The following is an 8,269-nucleotide window of genomic DNA, read 5'->3' on the forward strand; positions in this document are numbered from 1 at the left end:
GTTTTGTTTTTGGCTCTAGGGGCATATTAGGATTATTAGCAAAAATCTGAATAAGGTCCGTACATTAGAAGATAATATTGTGTCACTGTAATTCCAGTTTTTTTTTAAGATTTTATTTATTTATTCATGAGAGACACAGAGACAGAGAGAGGCAGAGACACAGGCAGAGGGAGAGGCAGGCTCCATGCAGGGAGCCCGATGCAGCAGGATCATGCCCTGGGCTGAAGGCGGCGCTAAACCGCTGAGCCACCCGGGCTGCCCTGTAATTCCAGTTTTTGATAATTAATTGTATCATGATTATGTTTGAGAATGTTCTTCTTCTGGGAAAATGAACACTGAAGCATCTAGAAGTAAAAGGAAATATATCTGAACTGTCAAATGCTTCAGACATATAGATATATACACGCGTACATGTCCGTGTACATAATGTATATACCACTGCATATACATATAGTGTGCAGGTATGTATGTATGTTCCAATCTATTAATATAGAGAGAATGAAACAGAAAATGTGATTAGATGTTAGTATTTGGGGAATCCAGGTGAAAGTTATTCTGAAATTTATTGTACTTTTCCTGCAACTTTTCTAAAGATCTAAAATTATGTCAAAATAAACGTTAAAAGAAAAAATAAAACTCATAATGTAGTGATGGAGTATATATAGTGTTATCATTGCTTAGGAGACTCTCAAGGGGCTAGTGCAATTACACAGGTAAGAGGTGATAAATGCCAGGTGAGGACACAAATAGACAGGAGAAGGAAGCGAGAGGCATTCTATAGATAAAGGCTCCTATATTTGACAACTCAGTAGGTATGATATAGGAGCTCAGACTATTTGGAGTTTTCAAGTCAAAGTGCCAAAGAGAATGGGATCATGTTCACAGCTGGAAATGTTTGCTTAATGGTCATGGTAGAGAATTACCTATGAGATTTCAAAAGAAAGACTATAATTTCAGGAAGGAAGCATACATGGAGAAGCATGGACTGAGACTTGAATTGTTGAACACATAATGGGTCAGGTGAACATTTTTTGTCGTCATCAAAGTACCTAATTAAGTTTAATTGTGGCCCAGCTGGTAAATTTTTATTTGTGCAACCAGCCAGAAAAGAATTGCATTGGTCCCCAACGAAGACAAGAGAATGCTGAATGATTAAAGGTAAAAAGCAAGCAAAGCTAAAAATCTCACCATAGTGGTGAGACTGGCTTTTGGAAGAGTGCATGCTCCAGGCTGGGCTGCCTTACCCACTCTGACTCCCGGGCTTCTCATTAAGCCTGGAGTCCTGTTCAGCTCTGTGTCATTATCCAGCCACACATGTGACCAGAGCTTCCTGGTGCCCTCTTGTCTATATTTTCATATCCTGAAATTTTAAGCATTCATCCCCTTTGCTTTTCCCAAGAAGTTTCTTCTCTTATCAACTATTATGGTAGAAAGTATTATTTGTTTATAATTCGTCCTTTCCACACTTGTTTACCAAGTGGACTTCCCCACTCACTGACTCTGGACGGGGCCATGCAGTGGAAAAGGCATGTGTAGATCTAAGCAGAGGCATCGCACATGTCTATTTCTCTTCTTGTCCTCTTGTCCTCTGCCAGAACCACATGTCTTAGATAATGGCTGCTCTTTCAGTTTGTTCCATGTGGACCCAAACCCTGGACCTGAGTCTAGACAAACCCAACCAAGCCCAGCCAAACCAAGCAGAGCCACAGTTGGCCCAAGAGACATGATAGAGAAATACAGCTTTATTGTTATAACGACTGTGTTTTGGGGTTGTCTGTTACACAGCATAACCACAACAAAAAGAGACAAATCACCAAGCTCTTGTCTGTTTGGTTTGCAGCTTTTCACTCACCTGTTGTGTCTTATGAAACCTCCTTCTGAATTGAACTCTGGCTTTTCTGGTCTCTCTGGTCTACCCCTATAAACTACCTTTCCTCCATGGGTCATATGGATCCTGGGCACCCTACCTATAACTCTGACCCATAGTAGCTATACCCTGGTATTTGCATCCCTACTGGTGTTTATAGGCCCACAGAATAAGAAACAGACACAAGGTGGGCTGTATTCAGAACACAAAGTTTCTTACTATGTAAAACCCAGTTATTTATAAAGCTGTCTTCTTTATAACACAACTGAAAAGGAATGAAATATGATGTGGAATAGTGAAAATCATAAATGTTCCCATAGTTCATGCCCAAGAGTAGAAATCCATTATTCAGGAGACAGTTCCTCATTCAAAAACTGTATGCTTTTATATTGCATGTGCTTTCAGCAAATATGGATATATAGTTTGCAAGAACACGCCTGATTGGAGGGAGGCAAAAGGGAGTGCTGAAAGCAGACACACCAACAGTGAGAAGGAACAGCTGACATGTTGATAGGAGAGAGCGGACAAAAGCCTATTAAAGAAGATATAAGAAAAAACAAAAAGCATGGTGGCAGGTATCCCTGTAGGCAGGGGACATTTTAGTATTATAGTAGGTCAAAGTAATTGCTGGAATTTTCTTTTAAATCTGCAGTTATCTATCTGAATATAATTGGTTTCTTAAAAATATTTCATTTATTCATGAGAGAGAGTGAGCAAGAGGGAGAGGGAAAGAGAATCTGAAGCTGACTCCATGCTGAGCATAGAGCCTGGTGTGGGGCTCGATCCCATGACTGCAAGATCATGACCTGAGCCGAGACCAATGCTTAACTAAGACCGGATGCTTAACTGACTGAGCCAACCCAGTGCCTCCTGAATAGGATTTTTTTTTATAATCTTTTTTTAAAATTATTTATTTATTTATGATAGTCACACAGAGAGAGAGAGAGAGAGGCAGAGACATAGGCAGAGGGAGAAGCAGGCTCCATGCACCGGGAGCCCGACATGGGATTCGATCCCGGGTCTCCAGGATCACGCCCTGGGCCAAAGGCAGGCACTAAACCGTTGTGCAACCCAGGGATCCCCTGAATAAGATTGTTTTATGAAAAAAGGCTCCCACAGATAAACAAACAGGTGCTCAACATCACTAATCATCCAGAAAATGCAGATCAAAACCACAAGATATCACCTTACCCCCATTAGAATGGCTAGTATAAAAAAGATTAGAGATAACAAGTGTTAATGAGTATGAGGAGAAAAGAGAACCCTTGTGCACTATTGGTGAGGATGTAAATTGGTTCAGCCACTATTGAAAATAGTATGGAGTTTCCTTGGAAAATTAAAAATAGAACTACAATGCCACTTCTGGATATTTATATGAATAAAACAATAGCAGTTACCTAAAAAGATAGATGCACCCCCATAGTTATTGCAGCATTGTTTACAATAGCCAAGAAAAAGAACAGCCTACATGTCCATCAAAGCATGAATGGATAAAAATGTGGTGTGTGTGTGTATATATGTATATATATATACACACACACACAATGGAATTATTCAGTCATAAAAAAGGAAATATTGCCACTTGTAGCAAAATGGCTGGACCTCAAGAGCATTATGCTAAAAAATCAGAGAAAGGCAAATATCATATGATCTCACTTATATGTGAAATTAAAAGGAAACAAAAACAGAGGCATCTGGCTGGCTCAGTTGGTGGAGCCTGGGGCTTTTTTTTTTTTTTTTTAAGATTTTATTTATTTATTTGACAGAAAGAGAGAGAAGGAGAGAGCACAGGAGGTGTGAGAGGCAGAGAAAGAGGGAAAAGTAGACTCCCTGCTGAGCAGGGAGCCAGATGCAGGATTCCATCCTAGGACCCTGGGATCACAACCTGAGCCAAAGGCAGACAATTAACTGACTGAGCCACCCAGGTGCCCCAAGCCTGTGACTCTTAATCTTGGGGTTGTGAGTTCAGACCCTACACTGGGTGTAGAGATTACTTAAAATCTTTAAGAAAAAGAAAGAAGAAAGAAAGAAAGAAAGAAAGAAAGAAAGAAAGAAAGAAAGAAAGAGAAAGAAAGAAAGAAAGAAAGAAAGAAAGAAAGAAAGAGAAAGAAAGAAAGAAAGAAAGAAAGAAAGAAAGAAAGAAAGAAAGAAAGAAAAAGAAAGAAAGAAAGAAAGAAAGAAAGAAAGAAAGAAAGAAAGAAAGAAAGAAAGAGCAGCACCTGGGTGGCTCATTCGGTTAAGCATCTGACTCTTGATTTCAGCTCAGGTCATGATCTCAGGGTCATGAGATTGAGCCCTGCACTGGGCTCTGGGCTCAACAGGAAGTCTGCTTGAGATTCTTTCCCTCTACCCCATTCCCCCACCCCCTGCTCACACTCCCTCTCTAAAATAAATAAGTAAAATCTTAAAAGAAGAAAAGAGAGGGAGAAAGACAGACAAACACCATAGCTCACAGACACAGAGAAGAGACTGATGCTCGCCTGTGGTGGGTGGTGGGGTGGAAGAGATGGGTGAAGACAGTAAAAGATATAAACTTCCAATTATAAAATAAGTCATAGAGGTTTAATGCTCAGCACGGTGACTATAGTTAATAATACTATGTTTTATATTTGAAAGTTGCTAAAAAGATCTTAAAAGTAATTAATTAAAAAATTATGCGGTGATGGATGTTAACTAGATGCATTGTGATGATCATTTCATAATATGTACAAATATTGAAACTGTATGTTGTACACCTGAAACTAACTTGTCAAATAGACCTCGATTTAAAAAAGCTCTCAAATTAGTGGTGTCTAATTGTTGACGTACAGCCAAACTTCTTAGGAATGTCATCAGCAAAACATATCAAAAGTGAAATTCTGTTCAGTTGAATGCCTGCTACGTGACAAGAACTCCATGTTTCCCATCAGGGTGTAAAAGGGTGGGGACAGCAGTGGGCTGCTGTAAACATTTGCAAACATGAAAGCAGTACTCTGTGGTTTCATTAAGCACAGGAAACTTGGGCTTATTATCAACTTTCTTTCTTTCTTTTTTTTTTAAGATTTATGTATTCATTCATGAGAGACACAGAGATAGAGGCCAAGATACAGGCAGAGAGAGAAGCAGGCTCCCTGCAGGGAGCTGGATGCAGGACTTGATTCCAGGACCCCGGGGTCACGTCCTGAGTCAAAGGCAGACACTCATCCCCTGAGCCCCCTGGGCGCCCCTTATTATCAACTTTCATGAGTTTGTACATGTAGTGTTTTCCACTGTCCTAGTTCCCCTACACCTCCAACCTATGCTTTCTTCTTTGGCCAACTCCTTCTAGTCCTTCCAATCTCAGCCTAGAAACTATCCTCTGGGCGGCTCTCCCTCACTGCCTCCTCTTCCCCAGTTTGGTTTTAGCGTCTCCCTGCAAGCCTCGATGCTGTCACAGCAGCCTCCACCCATTTCTGTCATGCAGGGCCTTTATGACGATTTAGACACAGCCATCCTCAATCACTGGCTCGAGCTCCAGGAAGGGAGGTGCTGTCTGTCTTGTGCACCACTGGTTTCTTTGTGCCTGGCGTACGTATTTGTTAAATGACCAATGCTCCCACAGGTAGCTATCTGTAGCAGGGAATCTGCATTATGACCACAATAACCAAATAAAAATATCATGTGTTATTCTGACAGCAAGAACAATGAGCTACCTTAAGTCAGGTGGTTGGCAGCCCTTAAAGGTGAGGTCAAGGCTTCAGGCCGCAGACTCCATCCTGGGCTCTCCGACAGTGTCTTTCTCACTCATGTTCCCGGTCACAGGAGGGCGATTTGCATATGTGGTGGTACTTCCCATCTAGCTGGTGGATGGCAGGACAGGCCTGGGGGAGAAAGAGGGATGAAGACAGTGCATGCAGCCTGGCAAAAAGGGGCCTGTATGCACACAGGAGTCACAGCGACCCCCAGAGGGACTAGGAAACAAACCTGGGCCAAAAAAAGCCTCCTACAAAGAAAAGCTTGTGAAGAGGGATCCTCTTTCAGACCGCCAATCACAGGACAAATTTTTTGGGCAAACAAAATGGCCTACAACCATTGCTGACTGCAGGTAAGTGGTTCCAATTTTGTATAAAAGGTCAGAAAATTTGAGAAGCTGAGAGGTGTTGGGCCTAACAGTCTGTTAGAATGGAAACTAGAAGCCTACGAGTCTAGGCTCTAGTCTGTTTTGTTTTTTTTTTTTTCTCACTAATTGCTGTGTGTACTTAACCCACATCGTAGAATCTGCCCAGGGTCACATATCCTCATCTGTAAGCAAGTGAGGTGACCAAGAGGGTCTCCGATAGTCCCTTCAGTGCTCCCTGCAGTTCTCCCCCAACATAATGTGTTCATCTGAGAGTTATTGAGGTAAAAAAAAGTACATGTTTAGAGAAATACTTAATGAAATGGGAAAAGCTCATGATACACTTTTAAGTGAAAAACAATTTATTTATAAAACAGTATGCAGTGTGTTCTCAATGCACATAACACACAAATATGTTTTGTGGGGGAGTAGGTATGTATTTAGGGAAATTTTACACATTGAATTATTAGCACTGGTGGCACTGACATTACTGCTATTTTATTCTTGGTGTGTCTCTGTATTTTAAAATTTTTTCAGTAAAGTACAGGTTTTACATTATTGGCTGGAAAAGACAGTTCTTTGTGAAAATTTTCTTCGGTCATTACATTAATACATGTACCTTCTCATAGGGCGAATATTTTGTACCTGTGTCACTGGAATTAAAATGATAGTTGACCATTGATGACCATATTGGAGATTTGTGGCTATAAAGTGAACTGTACTCTTTGCAAATAAAATGCAAGTCATTTCCAGATTCTATTCTATTCCAGATTCCTGGGGTTCAACCACCAGTGAGGACTCCGGCAAGCCCACCACCCCAGCCTGTCATTTAGGAATTGCACTGATTGCAGGGTCTCCTCTTCCCTGAGCTGAGCTAAGCTCTGTAGTCCTCACTTGCACAGAGCCCCACTTCTTTCTTGCCCATTGTTTAAGCCTTGGCTTTTTTTTTTTTTATTTAAATTCAATTAGTCAACATATAGTGCACTGTTAATTTCAGATGTAGAGTTCAATAATTCATCAGTTATGTATCACACCCAGTGCTCATCATATCACAGGCCCTCCTTAATGCCTGTCACCCAGTTACCCCGTCCTCCCACCCACCCCCTGTCCCGTGACCCTCAGTTCTTTCCCATAGTTAAGAGTCTGTCATGGTTTGTCCCCATCTCTGATTACCTTCCATTGTGTTTTCCCTCCTGTCCCCTATGATCCTCTGCACTGTTTCTTATATTCCCCATATGAGTGAAGCCATATGATGTTTGTCCTTCTCCAATTGACTTACTTCACTCAGCATAATACCCTCCAGTTCTGTCCACGTTGAAGCAAATGGTGGGTATTCGTCGTTTTTAATGGCTGAGGAATATTCCATTGTGTATTCCATTGTTTACCAGTCTGAGAATTAAGACCACATCTTCTTTATCCTTTCATCTGTCAAAGGACACCAAGGTTCTTTCCATAGTTTGAGCCTTGGCATTTTCTACCCTGGTAAATATTTAACAGCGAAATCATTTCATCCTATCACCAACCAGCATCCGCCAAACTGGTAAGGAGAAATCAAAACCTGAAGCTAAATTGGGCCAGGCCAGGGGAAGTTAAGAGGAGACAGCTTTGTGATATGAATCCAGACAAGGAGTCAGACACTCTTTTGGCTCAATAAACTTCAAAAGTTAAGTGGAAGAATAGCTCCCACACAGCGAGATGCCTTTTTCTTTATTTTTAAAAGACTATGATATTGAAAGAACCATAAGAAACATGTCAAGCAGCCTGGGGTCTGATCTCAGTGGAGTTCCTCCCCTGCCCTACCCTTAGAACCAAATGCTCCTCCCTCTCTCTACTCAGCACTAGAAGCTTCAGTGGGTCCAGTGGTATGATGCTAAGAGCTGGAAAGTTTCAGAAGAGGTTAAGGGAACCCTCCCCCAAGAATACATCCAAGATAACAAGGGATAGGAAGAAACTAATCATCCATTGCTAGAGCCAGAAAGAATGAGAGAGGGGTAGTGAGTATTTGCTGTTTATTCCAAAGCAACAATTTTATTGGAGGTAGTTTATCTTTGTAATTCTGTCACCATTGCCGGCATTTGGCTAGGAGTAGCCTGGTGACCAAATTCTGGGAATGCAACTTGAGAGAGTCTGCTGGAGGCTTTCGGGAAAACACAGGGAGAAATTGTCTCACTTCCTCAGGACATTGTTATGTCTGCATGTCACTCGTGGGGCTGCCTCAGCCTTCTTTACCAGTCTGAGAATTAAGACAACACTAATGATAACAGACCAAAGAGACAGGATGAAACCAGGGCCCTAGTTGTTGAACCACTGAGACAAGACTGAAGCCT

This window comes from Vulpes vulpes, chromosome 15 (genome assembly GCF_048418805.1).
Source record: "Vulpes vulpes isolate BD-2025 chromosome 15, VulVul3, whole genome shotgun sequence".
Classification (NCBI taxonomy): Eukaryota; Metazoa; Chordata; class Mammalia; order Carnivora; family Canidae; genus Vulpes; species Vulpes vulpes.